The 14,419-nt window shown below is 43.5% G+C and overlaps 1 protein-coding gene across 5 annotated transcripts in view; it reads left to right on the top strand.

Moving 5' to 3' along the window:
- The window catches only part of IQCK (IQ motif containing K), a 129,131-nt gene that overhangs the window by 69,448 nt on the left and 45,264 nt on the right, over nucleotides 1-14,419 (top strand). The window lies entirely within an intron of this gene.

A 14,419-nucleotide genomic window follows, 5' to 3' on the forward strand; every position in this document is an offset into this window, starting at 1 on the left:
TGACAATCACAAAGCCCATCAATCATTACTGTTTTTGTTCATTTGGTGAACAATACAGTGCAAGGTTGCACCAGCAGCCCCTTTGTGGCTTCGCAAAAAAAAAAGACTGGCGATCCCGATTTCCACCTGCAGAGAACAATGAGAATCTGTGCACTTACACCTATGTCTATTGTGCAGTGAGCTGGGGTGGATGAGGCGCCCCGAGGAGAAAGAGCTTGCTATAAACAAAGAGTACAGGTTTAGAGTTGGACAGTCCCTCTCCCCCTGGCTGTAGAGGTGGGTCTCTTCCAGCTCGAACACTAGAATATCGCATCCCTCTGGCTACAGGGATTAGTTCAGGATGGGCTAGGGACCTAAATCAGGCCAGTCACACCTAGTGAAACCATCCTGGGATCTCACAGGAGATGTTGAGACAGAGCAGCTTGCTTTGCATGGGGGTAGCTGGGAGGCCAGGCTGTCCGCAAACATCTTGCCAGTGAGTAAAGAACCTGACAGAAGAGTGACTGCAGAGGCAAGGGAGCTGGGAGCCAGGAGGGGGCTGAGCCTTGAAGGCCGTGGAGCACCTGGATTTAGCGATGCCAGTGAGTCTCTTCCAGATGGATTTCTGTCACAATCTAGAGTCCTAACAATGATTGTTTTCAAGACAAAAAGTTCTAGACTCTTGATTACTTGCACATTAAGGAGGATATTGGCACAAAATAAAAATCTGGGTCCACTTGTGCAGAGAAACCGTTCCACTTTGTCCCAGGGAAAGACTGTGTCCTATATCGACTTGCTCGTAGCTGGAGAGGGGAAGCCTACCCCAAGGAGCAAAATTTTTAAAACATATCTATTATTTTTATTGTTTAAGTAATACATTTCCATTGTGGAAAAAAAGGATAATACATAGAAATTTTTTAAAAAATGTTAATGTATTCATCCTTCTAGAATTTTTCCTGTTCATATAGGAATTTTTTTAAAGCAAAATTGTGAGGCCAACACTGCTTTATGCCTGCTTTTTCCCCTTAGTGATAAACTGGGGATCTTCTTTTTTGTCAGTACACAAAGATCTGTCTCACAAATTGTAATGGCTCTGTGATCCGTAATTTATTTAACCAGCGTTAGACATTCCAGTTTTCTCTTCTATACAAAACATATTATGAAAACATCCTTGTTCATATGTCCTTGAACACTTAACTGATTCTCTTTATAAGGTTAATTCCTAGAAGTGGAATTGATGGCTCAAAAAGTAAGCACCTTTTTTCAGAGTTTTGCCAATTATTGCTATATTACCCTCTAGAGAGGCTGGAGACTAGCCTCTAGACCTATTTACATGTACCAGCAATATATACAGGTGTGCCTTGGTGTAGGTCTTGTTGGGAGAGTGAAGAGAGGAAGAAGTAAGAGATTGGGACCATGAAGTATGTCTAAGGATGTTGGAGTTGCATGGACCCTGTGCAGGAGTGTATAAACAGGTAAAACCATGTGTCCAGTTGTATGGGTTGTCCACTGCACAACTCTGGGGAGTACCATTTGCTACCAATACAGCAGACCTCTGAGACTAGAAGAAGCCTGGGAAGTGGTGACTGAATGACCACTTGTTTTATCTTTTAATCCCACTGGCCTAGGTATCTCTTGACCTATTCTGATAGCTAGAGGCTGGATAAGTGAAGATTGTATCTGTGATACAATCTAGAAGCTCTACCAGAATCAGAGTTTTCTTCCTGAAAGCGTGCGGCAAATTTTAGATTAAGTAAAATGTAAAACAAATGATATTCAATAACATAGTAATTATAAAATAAATACTGGGCATTTACTCAATGGACTATTATGTCAACACTAAAAATAAACAGAGCATAGTAACAAGATGGAGATTGCCATAGTATATTAGGTGAAGAAAGAATAAAATGTCTTATATGTAGATTATTTATAATTATGTTAAAAATATGGATATGTAGGGGCACCTGGGTGGCTCAGTCGTTAAGCATCTGCTTTCGGCTCAGGTCAGGATCCCAGGGTCCTGGGATGGAGCCCCGCATCGGGCTCCCTGCTCCGCGGGAAGCCTGCTTCTCCCTCTCCCACTCCCCCAGCTTGTGTTCCCTCTCTTGCTTTGTCTCTCTCTGTCAAATAAATAAATAAAAAATTTTTAAAAATATATGGATATGTAGATAGTTCACTAGAAACAAATATATAAAATAATATTGTAGTTGTTCAGAGATAGGATAAGGGGCGACATTTTTGCCCTCTGCTTTTTTCTATTTTTCAAATTATCTACAAAGAATATATTGTTTTTACAGAAGAATAGAAACATTATTTAAATAAAGACTTGGAAACCTACATTCAACCATGATACTTTTTTTTTTTTAAGATTTATTTATTTATTTGAGAGAGCGAGAATGAGAGAGAGAGAGTACATGAGAGGGGGGGAGGGTTAGAGGGAGAAGCAGGCTCCTTGCTGAGCAGGGAGCCCGATGCGGGACTTGATCCAGGGACTCCAGGATCATGACCTGAGCCGAAGGCAGTCGCTTAACCAACTGAGCCACCCAGGCGCCCCTCAACCATGATACTTTTTGTACCCTTTTCCTCTTTAGTTCAAATTTGGCATCATTAGACTATTATTCCTGAGCCTTTTTAAGGGTGTGTGTGTGTGTGTGTGTGTGTGTGTTTAGAAAAGATCTAGGTATTTATGGTCAAATATTTTAGGTCGCAAGGAAGTTTGATTATTTTGCCTATAGCTCTCCTGTTACAGTCTTAATTAACAAGAAATAACAGACCACAAGTCATTTGGAGTACGGTTTGATTTCACGAACAAAGAAAGCCTTTCACAGCACATGTGTTAGACTTCACCAGAGAAAACCCATTGGATCAGCCAGCAGTTTAAAAGGCAAGGGGAGGAATATTGGCATTTCCCTCTTCAGAGCATTCTGAAGATTCTAAATAAAAAGTGGTGTGAGTTCCAAAAGAATGAAAGTGGGGTCTTGAATAGATATTTGTTTATTGTTCATAGCATTATTGTCACTACCTAAGCCATGGAAGCACCTCAAGTGTCCATCGACACATAAATGGATAAGGAAAATGTGGTATATATGTGCAATGTAATATTATTCCACCTTAAAAAGGAAAGGAATCTGTCATGTGCTACAACGTGGATAAGGCTAAGTGAAATAAGCCAGTCACGAAAAGACAAATACTGTATGAGTCCATTTAGATGAGGTAGTTAGAATAGTAAGAATCATAAAGATAGAAAGTATAAGGGTGGTTGCCAGGGGCTGGGGAGAGGGTAAATGGGGAGTTAGTGTTCAATGGTTACAGAGTTTTAGTTCTACAAGATGTGAAGAGTCCTGGGGAAGGATGCTGGTGATTTTGCACGACAATGTGAGTGGACTTAATACCACTGTACCATACCCTTAAAAATGGGTAGGGTGGGGGCTCCTGGGTGGCTCAGTCATTAAGCATCTGACTTCGGCTCAGGTCATGATCTCAGGGTCCTGGGATGGAGCCCGCATTGGGCTCCCTGCTTGTTGGGAAGCCTGTTTCTCCCTCTCCCACTCCCCCTCCTTGTGTTCCCTCTCTCGCTGTGTCTCTCTCTGTCAAATAAATAAAATCTTAAAAAAAAATGGTTAAGGCGGTAAATTTTATGTTAAGTATATTTTACCACAATTTATAAAAAAAACAAAAAGCAAGAGATGGTTGTTCAACTGTGTTTGATTTGATTTAACTTGATTTTTCCCTCCAAAAAACCACTCCTTTCTATTTAGAGATGACCTATATAGTTAGGTAGGAAATGGGTGACTAAAACAGCCCAAGATAAAAACCAAGCAACTGTGAAAAGACTCTTCAAAGAATACAAAGAAAAAGTTTTGTAGTTCCTCTCATATTTTTCTGCAGAAAGCAGAAATTCCAAGTTGAGGCTCTGTACTTAGAGGAAGAGAAATTTTTGTCCACTTCAGGCGCAGGCTGGGATGTTAGGCGTGACCAAAAACAAAAATTGTTTTTGAAAGATCACTTGAAGGTCTCATCATTAGCCTTAACTTTCTTGTTCTTGAAAGTTGTGGCTGAGTGGAAAGACTTGTTTTATTCTATGCAAACCATGCCCTATGGCCACTTGTTAATAATATGGACTCTACCAGCAGACAGATCTATTTATTGATGCCTTTGGGTGGGTTATGTAACTTCTGAATGACAGTTTCCTGCTTGTAAAATGGGACTATTAATGGTTCCCATCTATGAAGATGGAATCAGATGGTTAGTCCACATTTGGGCCTTGCACAGTGCCAGGCACATAGTAAATCCACAATAAATATTAGCTGTTGTTGTTCTTACTGTTACCATTTTATTATTATTACTGGTTCCATCTTACTTCATGGTGCATCTTTTTTTTTTTTTTAAGTAAGCTTTACACCCAATATGTGGCTTGAACTCAAGCAACCCCGAGATCAAGAGTTTCATGCTCTGCCAACTGGGTCAGCCAGGCACCCCCACGGCATCTTTTTAAAAAGCCAGCTAGTGGCCTTCTTGTAGTTCCTCAGGAACACCAAGCATGCTCCTGCCTCAGGGCCTTTGCTCTTGCTGTTTGTTCTTTATGCTTGGCAACTCTCAATCATGGTACCTTCTCTTGCTTCATTCAGGATTCTTCTTGAATGTCTCTCCTGCTTACCCTTTCAAAAATAGCACCCACTCATCATTCTCTAGCCTCTTACTATGCTTTTTTTTCTGCCTATCACTTACCAATTACCTGACATTATATTGGATACTCGTTTGGTTTGTCCATTGCCTGTCACCCTGACCAGAATGCGAGCTCCAGGATAGAAGTTGCTTGACTTGTTCATCCCATATCCCCAGCCCCTAGAACACTGTCTGGCACAGACTAGGTACATAATAAGTATTTTAGTGAATAACTGAATCCCTTAAATGATCTCTCTAATGAGGGCATTTGAAAACAAAGAAGAACAAACTGTTTTTGTTCCATTTTCAAAGCCCTTCTCTGGGATTTACACAGGCGCTTAAACAGAGACTTCTGTGGGGAGGTGCTTTTGTCCCAGGATCCTCGAACTCAACAGCTGTGCTCATTAATCCCCCAGAGATTACGCTTGGGAAAAGTGTATTCATTTTAGCATTGCCCTCTGTGAACTACCTCTGCACCAAGACTCATAATGTGAAGAAATGAAGTGTGCTACAGGAAAGTACGATCCCCCAAGCAGGCTTGAAAGGACAGCATCAGCCGAAGGCTCACTGGGTATCTTTAGTTCATCTGAGTATCGGACAGAAAAGATTTTCTTGGATTGGAATTTCTCTTCTGAGTGTTGATATCTGTTGGCAGGTGGGCAGACTTTGCTGGCAAAAGTCAGACATTGTATTGTGCAAAAGGAATGCTAAAAATGGGGCACTGCATCAAATTACCCCCAGTTTTCCTCTTGATGGTGCATAGCCATGTCTCAATAGCCTCAGAGGGGCTGGTCATGACCTTCGTGATTTGATAAGCAATCTCTGCCCCAGGTTCCTCTAGTGGAGCTCCACATGGAAAGATTTATCTTCTTGTGGGATCATCTTGGTGTTTGCTGGCCCATGGATATAGTTTCAGTCTGTTTCACCTTACCTTCCCAACCGGAAGATCAAATCCCAAAAAGCCCTTTCCTTCGGGCTATCTTGGAGGTATTTGTGAATCCTACGTGGTGAAATTGGTTTTGAGCAATTTTCTAACACATGGAGAATGTTTATAAACTGTTAGGGAGGTCAAGGCCACCTTTACAAGTCCCAGTGATTGAGTGGAAGAAAACTCCTGAACTTCTCAGCATTGTAGGGGTCTTGATTTTAAGCTGAGGATTCTGATATTAGACCTCTAGCATTTGAAGTGGAATGCTCCAGGGATGGCTGCCATCAACCCTTCTGCCAGTTCCACTCAAATAGAGGCCTTACGCCTTCCACTGATGTGTGACTCCATTTGTTCACTCTTTTATTTGACAAACGTGTACTGAGAATCTAATGCTTGCCAAGAACAGTGCTGGGTATTTTACAAACAGAGCTCATCTGTCCCTTGATGAGTTCAGAGGCAGCGATAACAAGAAGAATGATAATAATATTAAAAATAGCAAAATCTGGGACACCTGGGTGGCTCAGTCGGTTAAGCATCTGCCTTAGGCTCAGGTCATGATCCCAGGGTCCTGGGATCCCTGCTCAGCGGGGAGCCTGCTTCTCCCTCTCCCTCTGCCTGCCAGTCCCCCTGCTTGTATGTGCGTGCCCATTCTCTCTCTCTCTCTCTGTCAAATAAATTAATAAAAATCTTTAAAAAAAAATAGCAAAATCTAGGGGTGCCTGGGTGGCTCAGTCGGTTAAACAGCCAAATCTTGATTTCAGCTCATGATCTCAGTGTCCTGGGATCAAGCCCCACATCTGGCTTCCCACTCAGCGGGGAGTCTGCTTGAGATTCTTTCCCCCTCCCTCTGCCCCTCCCCCTGCTCATGCACTCTCTCTCTCTCAAAATCAGTAAATAAATCTTAAAAAAAATAGCAAAATCTAGTATTTTTGGTTACTTGCTATGTGCCAGGGACCAAAGTAAGCATTTTACAAGCATTGTCTCCTTTATGCTTTATGCTGACCCTATAAAGTAAGCCAGTATGTACTACTATTATCTCATGTGTAGATGAACCAACCAAGGCTTAGAAACCCTAACTGACTTGCCCAACATCACACAGTGATAAGTGGTAAGGCCAGAGTTTTAAGCCCAGGTCTGACTGTCCTCAGAACCCCGTCTCTCTTAAAAACAAAACAAAACAAAGCCATTTTGCATTCCTACTAGAAATGTATGAGAGTTCCCATTGCTCCATGTCCTTACCTGTACTTGTTATGGTCAGTCTTTTTAATTTTAGCCATTTTAGTGGGTGTGTAATAATATCTCATTTTGTGTGTGCATGTGTTTTTTGGTTTGTTTTTGTTTTTTAAAGAGAGTGAGAGAGAAAGAAAGTGGTGGTGAGGGGAAATGCGAGAGAGAGAATCCCAAGCAGGCTCCATGCCCAGCACAGAGCCTGGTGCTGGGCTCAATCTCATGACCCTGAGATCATGATTGGAGCTGAATTCAAGAGTCGGATGCTTAATCGACTGAGCCATCCAGGCACCCCAAGTGTGTGCATATGTTTTAATCGAGTTTATTAAGATATATGTTACACACAGTAAAATTTACCCTTTGTATAGTCTTTTAATTTTGGCAAATGCATACAGTATAACTACCCCCATAATCAAGGCATAGAAACATTTATATCATCCCCCAAAATTCCCTCAGGCTGCCCCTCTGTAGTTAACCCCTGCCCCCAACCACCAGCCTCTGACACTCACTGATCTGTTTCTGTTTCTCTGGTTTTGCCTTTTCCAGAATGTCAAGTAAGTGGAATCCTAAAATACATAGCCTTTGTGTCTGGCTTCCTTCACTGGGCCTGGTGCATTTGAAATTCTTCCACGTGGTTGTGTGTATCAATAGCCTCTTCCTTTTTATTGTCGAGCCGCCTGCCACTGTAACACCCCAATAAGAGGGAGTTCTCAATCCTGGTGATGAATTAACACGTGTGAGTTTAACAGAAGACTGGCTTATTTATACCTACGGAGTGCAATGGTTCCAAGCCTCACCGTGTGTCAGGGTCATCCTTGGAAAGATTTTATTCTTAAATTCTAATACCCAAGACCTCATTCCCCTGAGATCTTGTTCACCTGGCCAGGATGAGAACAGGAGATGGGCAGTTTTTAAAAGACCCTCCCCCCGGGTGATGCTAACATATAGCCAGGTTTAAGACCCACCAATGAGTTGGAATCCACTTTGCGACCTACCAGTTGGATGATCCAGGACAAATCACGACCGTTGGAATCTCAATTTCTTTCTCTTCAAGTTGCGAATAATAATGTTGCCCAGTCCAGCTCACCAGGTTATCATAAGGATCAAAATATTTTCTGGTGGCAACCCATGAGAAAGTGTCCTGTGAACTCTAGCTGCAGGAATGAATGGTATCAATATGGATGTAATGATCCCTCCGTGTCTTTCCTGTTTGAAAAGTACCAGAGGTTCTATTTCCTAAACCAATGAGAGGTTTTCAAGAGCAAATGGAAAGAGTAATCTTTCTCTGTCGATTTTATGTGTGCTATTAGAAGATTGCCTGATGTATAAGAGTAACTGGAACGCCAACAGACAGATGGAGATGAGAAGTGCAATACACACGCCTTTCCAAGACAGTGGGGATGTGGGCAGAACTGGGCATGGCTGGAGACCATGATCTTCTGCCGGATGGGTTAAGTCAGCACATTTGCAAAAAGTAAACACTGATGTAACTGAAAGGACAAGGCAAGCCGAGGCATGGCGCCAAGGATACAATTACAGGGCAGCTCCTGATCATCCAGTCCTCACCTCAGAGCAAGTGAGAGAAGGCCCCTTGTCAGGGGCAAACACCATATGAAGCAAGAGGTCATTTTACAACCACATCTGGCCACCTCAGCACATACTGCAAGGAGCACCGTGTTGGTTTGGGTATGGAAAGGAATGGCCATCTTTGTATGAAAAAAAGTCTTTCGTTGATATTTTTATTGTAAAATAGCAGATATTCATTGTAAACAAAAACCAAGCCGTATAGAAATAATGTCTTAGCTTGGGCTACTCTAACAGAATGCCACAGACTGGGTGGCTGAAGTAACAGACATTTATTTCTTACAGTTCTGGAGGCTGAAAGGCTCAAGATCAAGGTGCCAGCACGGTTAGTGTCTGGCGAGAGCCCCCTTCCTGGCTTGCAGATGGCTTCCTTCTTGCTGTGTCCACGTATGGCAGAGAGAGAGAGAGAGAAAGAAAAGCTCTCTGATTTCTTCTTCTTTTTTTTTTTTTTTTAAGATTTTTGTTTATTTATTTGAGAGAGTGAGCAAGCGAGAACACAAGCAGGAGGAAGAGCAGAGGGAGAGGGAGAAGCACCCTCGGAGCAGGGAGCCTGACATGGGGCTCGATCTCGTGACTCTGAGATCATGACCTGAGCCGAAGGCAGACACTTAACCAACTGGGCCACCCAGGAGCCCCTCTCTGATTTCTTCTTTTGAGGGTACTAATCCCATCCTGAGGATCCTACCCTGGTGACCTCATCTAATCCTAATTACCAACCCCTAATACCATCACATTGTGGGTTAGGGCTTCACCATATGAATTTTGGAGAAACACATTCAGTACTACTTTAAAGTTAAATGTGGAACTCTCCATTCCTGTCCTCTAAACCTGTTTCCCAAGCGAAACCACTATTAACAGTTTGGCATGTATTTTTTAATGTTTTTTCTTTCGTATATATGAACATTTATGTATGTATATATGTTATATTGTGTTTTTTATAAACATGGGATATTTACTTTTATAAGTTTGGGCTCACACTCTACAGCCTGCATCCTACCTTTCATCTAGCATTGAGGATAGCTTTCCACATCAGCACGCGTACATCTATTCTGAGCATTTGTATTTGAAGGAAAACACCCTACAATGTAGCTGGCAGGTAGGAATTTGACCAAGCACTTTCTCATTCAAAATACTCCCAACCCAAAGCGAGCCCTGAGATGGCAGGAGGGAAACTTTAGGAGTTGGTATCGATTTCTGTTTCCTCAGCAAGTCCAACAATCAGTGACTTTAAGGGCCAGCCTTTTTCCTTCTGCTTTCTTGTGAGTGTTGGCTTCCCTAGATTGTTGGTCAGCTGTACAGCTTTCTTGACTTCCTCTTCCTCCTTTCCAGAGAGGTGTGTCTCCTGGTGCAGCTGTTGAAGGCGGGGGGTGGGGGGGGGAGTACACTTCCTCCCTTTGTGTGTGTCATTAGCCATCTCTCTGGCTTCCCTCTGGGGACAGCCACCCAACCAGGTGAGCTGGTGTCATTTCAAGCAGCACTTCCGTTCTCAGGCAGAGGTTGGTTGTCATTTCTGGATGACGTCTGAAATGGCCCAGGTGAAGAGGGTTGGCATCTGGCACAGAGACAATGGCAGACAACTTGGTGCGAGTCACATTTTCTTTGTAAAGGATATGCTGCCTACAACTCCTGTTCAAGACAATTGTTTTTTTAATACTTTGCAATTTTTTAGGCTAACTTGAAGGCAGTATAGCATAAAGGTTAAGCAAGCATGCTCTGTAATTAGATCAATTCATTCGCTGATATTCATTCACTAGTATTTATTGGGGACCTGTTATGTGGCAGACAGGCATTGGTCTAGATGTTGGGCATACTGCAGGGAATAAGACCATGTCTCCGCCCTCATGGAGCTTGCATTCTTGCAATAGACTATAAACAGATACAAATAAATACGTAATATAATGCCGAGAAGTGTATCAGCTAGCAGTTGTCCCAGTAATGCTGCTTCACAAACCACCCCCACGCTCAGTGGCTTACAACATACATTTATATCCTACTCACGTGCCTGCAGTTCGGCCATGTTTCAGCTGTTCTAGGTTGGATCTCGCTACACTTGTATCTAGGCTGTTGGGTTCTGTGTAGTTTTGTCTAGGGTCTGTCATTCTTCTGAGGTCAGTAAGCTACCAAGGGCATGTTCCTTTACAGCAGAGATCAAAAGCTCTGATCAAAGCAGTGAGGGGAAATACAAAGAGTCTTAAGACCTAGCCTGGAGACATGCCACTTCCCCACACATTCCACTGGCCCAAGCGAGTCACGTGGACAAGCCCAACATCAATGAAGCTGAGAAGAGAGACATACTCTCACTTAATTTTCATCAGGCCAGCATCCACAATGACTCCCCAGTGATCCCCACCTCCTGGTATTCACATTCCCAGGGCGTCCCTTCCCACAGCTATACCAGGGTTGATATGTGTAACTAATAGAATATGACAGAAATAATGGTGTGCCACTTCCAAGATAAGGTTCTAAAAGACACCGCAGCCTTGGTCTCTCTGTCTCTCTCTGTCCGTCTTGGACCGTTCACTCTGGGAGAAGCCAGCTGCCATGTCATGAGCAGCCCTACAGAGACGCCCACATACGGGAAATGGAGACCCAGCACATCCTGTATGAGTGAGCCTTAGGTGCAACTCCTCCAGCCAATCAAACCTTCAGGTGACTACAGGCTCAGCTAACATCCGAGCTGTAACCTCATGGAAGACCTCGAACTAGAACCACCCAGCTCAGCCGCGCCTGGATTTCTGAGCCTCAGAAACTGTGTGAGATAAGTGTTCATTGTTCTTGTGAGCCACCACATTTTGGGGGGTCATTTATTATGCAGTAAGGGAAACTAACACAGTAACTCAGGCTGCTTTGGAGAGAGCAAACTGTAGGAGGATAGAAATAGAAGCAGGAGGAGCGCCTGGGTGGCTCAGCCACTTAAGCGTCTGCCTTCGGCTCAGGGTCCTGGGATCAAGACCCACGTGGGGCTCTGCACTCCGTGCGGAGTCTGTTTGTGTCTCTCTGCCCCTCTCCCTACTTGCTCCCTCTCTGTCTAGAATAAATAAATCTGTAAAAAAAAAAAAAAAAAAAGCAGGAAAACGATTATAATATCTATGTCCCCGCTACTCAAATTGGGATTCATAGAGCAGTGGGATCATCTTCATGTGACAACTGGTTGGAAATCTAGGCCCCACCCCAGACCTCTCGAATCAGAACCTATATCTTCACAAGATGCCCCAGTGAGTGCACGTGAAATTTGAGAAGCAGAGCTGGTAGCTGGAGTGCCATGATGTGGGTTTGAATCCCAGCTCATCAACCCTGCAACTTTCAGTAAATTACTTAATTTTCCTAAGCCTCTGTTTTCTTTCCTGTAAAATGGGGATAATAATAGTATTGCCTTCACAGGGTTATATGTGAGGGTGTAAAGGAAATGGTGCAAGTCAAGTGCTTAGCATAGTGCCTGGCACGTGATTAGGGCTTCCTAAGTGTTAGCTCTTTATTGACTTGACCTGATCCATGCATTTTCTTCCCTAATATTTCCTGATCAATTTCCTGGCGATTCACCTTAATTTTTTTTTATTCCCTGTCAAAGAAAGTCCTATCAAAGAAAGTCCTGTTTTGCAAAATGTCCTTGAGCTCCTCAGAAAGGCCTTTGTGCCCAGCATGATGCCAGCGATACCCCAGATTGAAGGCACCTGATTTCCATCATCAGTTCCCAGGCCCAGTTCTCAGGGCAATTTTCAGGGCCACCCAGCAGGCCAGAATAGGCCACAGCACTATAAATAGTGAGTTTCGGCTGCTTGGGGCCTAGCTTCCCAGGCCAGACCCCCTTCCCCTTCCCCCTGCCTGGTCCTGTGGTTGTTCAGATATACTCTGGGTTATATCTGCAAGTGGATTTTTCTTAATATGCCCAGAAAATGCTTTGCCAACTTACCAGACTGTCTGCAAAACCCCCCTTTTTATTTGCTCAATGGCAACATATCCCAAATATGTGACGGAAGCTGATAAACCAGACTCCAAGGGTGTTGTGAGGAGTAAGTGAGGAAGCTACATATTGGTGGGACTGGCTACAGAATGTGTGGCGCCTAGTGTAAAATGCAAATGCAGGGCTCCTTATTCAAAGTTTTAAGAATTTCTAGATGGTGACAGCAAGAGTATTAAAACAAGGTGAGGCCCTTGTAAGCACGGGGCCTGTGTGACTGCCCAGGGCAATGCCCCTGAAGCCAGCCCCACATACTAGGTGCGTCTAATGCACCTGGCAATTAGTACCAGCCAAATTCACAACTTTTCTAGAGTCTTTCTCTTTAAAGGGCTAATCAGTCTCCCTTGAGAGAAAGTGTATGGGTAAATTGTATAGCTGTAATCTGATCCCTTCTGCTGCTAAATCTTAGTGACTTAAGCCATAGCAGTTGATTATTTTTCACAGGCCTGTGGGTTAACTGGCTAGTTCCTCCACTATTTCTCCTCGACTCACCACGCGGCTATCTTTGGTTGGTGCGTTTAATGGTGAACACTACATTTGGGAGCTTCAACTGTGGGATGTCCCCACGCAGCTCCACACTGGGGCTCTGGGTCCAGCACTCCAGCCTCATCTGTACCACCTTCAGTGGGCCCTTCTTGGCCATGATGGACCTTTCCAGCAGCATGATGGTATTCTCTGCCTGGATGATCTGGGCTAGGCTGGAAGGTCCAAGCTGGCCTCATGCACATGTCTGGAGCCCTTCAGTTTTCCTCCATGTGGCTTGTCATACTCCAGTCGGTCAGACCAGCTTCCTTACATTATGGAAGAAACATTCCCAAAATGGAAGCCTCAAGCCTCCTTGAGGGCTAGACTCTGAAACTTGCACAGCAACACTTCGGTTACCTTCTATTGGTCAAACCAAGTCATGAGGCTCACCTAGATTCAAAAGGAGGGGAATAGACTCCCCCACTTAATGAGAAGAGTGGCATGGTTTTCAAAAGGACAGGGATCCAGGGTGCTGGGATTCACTGAAGCCTATATCAGAATTATCTAGAAGCCATGTTAACACAGGGATTGCTGGGCCCCAACTCCAGAGTATCTGAGTCAGTAGGACTGGAATAGGGCCTGAGAACTTACATTTCAAACTAGCTCTCAAGAGATGTCGTTGCTGCTCGTTTGGGAACCATACTTTGAGAGCCACTGGTGGAGGTGTTAAGTGTTGATATTTTAGAGCAGTGGCTCTCAACCTTGACTGCACATTAGAAACATCTGGGCAGCTGTAACTACATACATGTCCGTTCTGGGTATCAGTGGTAACAAAGAGATCAAAGCACTGTGCAGTAATAAGGTCTTTGGCATTGTTCACTTGGCGGTAATTTATAAATCATTGGAAAGTTTGTTGAATCCCTTAAATGCTTTTGCAACTTAATCATTCCCTAATTATGTGGGTAAACAAGTACCAAGAAAAGTTGGATGAACTTCATCTCAACTGTCATCATTGAGCTATTGGGGGAAATTCCGCTTTTTCCAAGTATGTACTGCGATACGATTTTATTATTAAAGGGACTTAGTACAAAATAGGTGTGGCTTCCTGGGAGAAAGCCCTTCTGGAACTGCACTGAAGAGACTACCCTACCAAAAAGCAGCTGCTGTTCATGAGTCACACATATCCTGTCTCCTGACCGCACACTAATAGCCTGAGCCGTCCTTCTTGACTCTGATTGTCAAAATTTGCAATAATCGACGTGGCATTGTGTAAGAACTGAGACAAAAAGTGTACATATGGTAGAGCAGTAGGTCTCCTAACATTAAGTTCATTCTTCACATTCTCTGCCATTAGAGCAGAGTTTCAAATCTTTCAGATCATTAGAATCACCTGGGGTTCTTGCTAAACATACTGACATGGTGGTTCCATTGTCACACAGACTGAATCAGAACCTACAAGGCAAGAGCCTGAGAGTCTTATTTTTAACAAGTGCCCTAAGTGATCTCAATATCACCAGATAAGGTTAGGGAATTGTCTTAAAGCAATAACGTTATGTAATACATACAGAAAGGTGGAAGGAGCACTAAAGGAAACTGGGGGCTATGGTTCTAAT

This window comes from Mirounga angustirostris, unplaced genomic scaffold (genome assembly GCF_029215605.1).
Source record: "Mirounga angustirostris isolate CCGP_5_RB_7025 unplaced genomic scaffold, mMirAng1.0.hap1 SCAF_5, whole genome shotgun sequence".
NCBI classification, from domain to species: Eukaryota; Metazoa; Chordata; class Mammalia; order Carnivora; family Phocidae; genus Mirounga; species Mirounga angustirostris.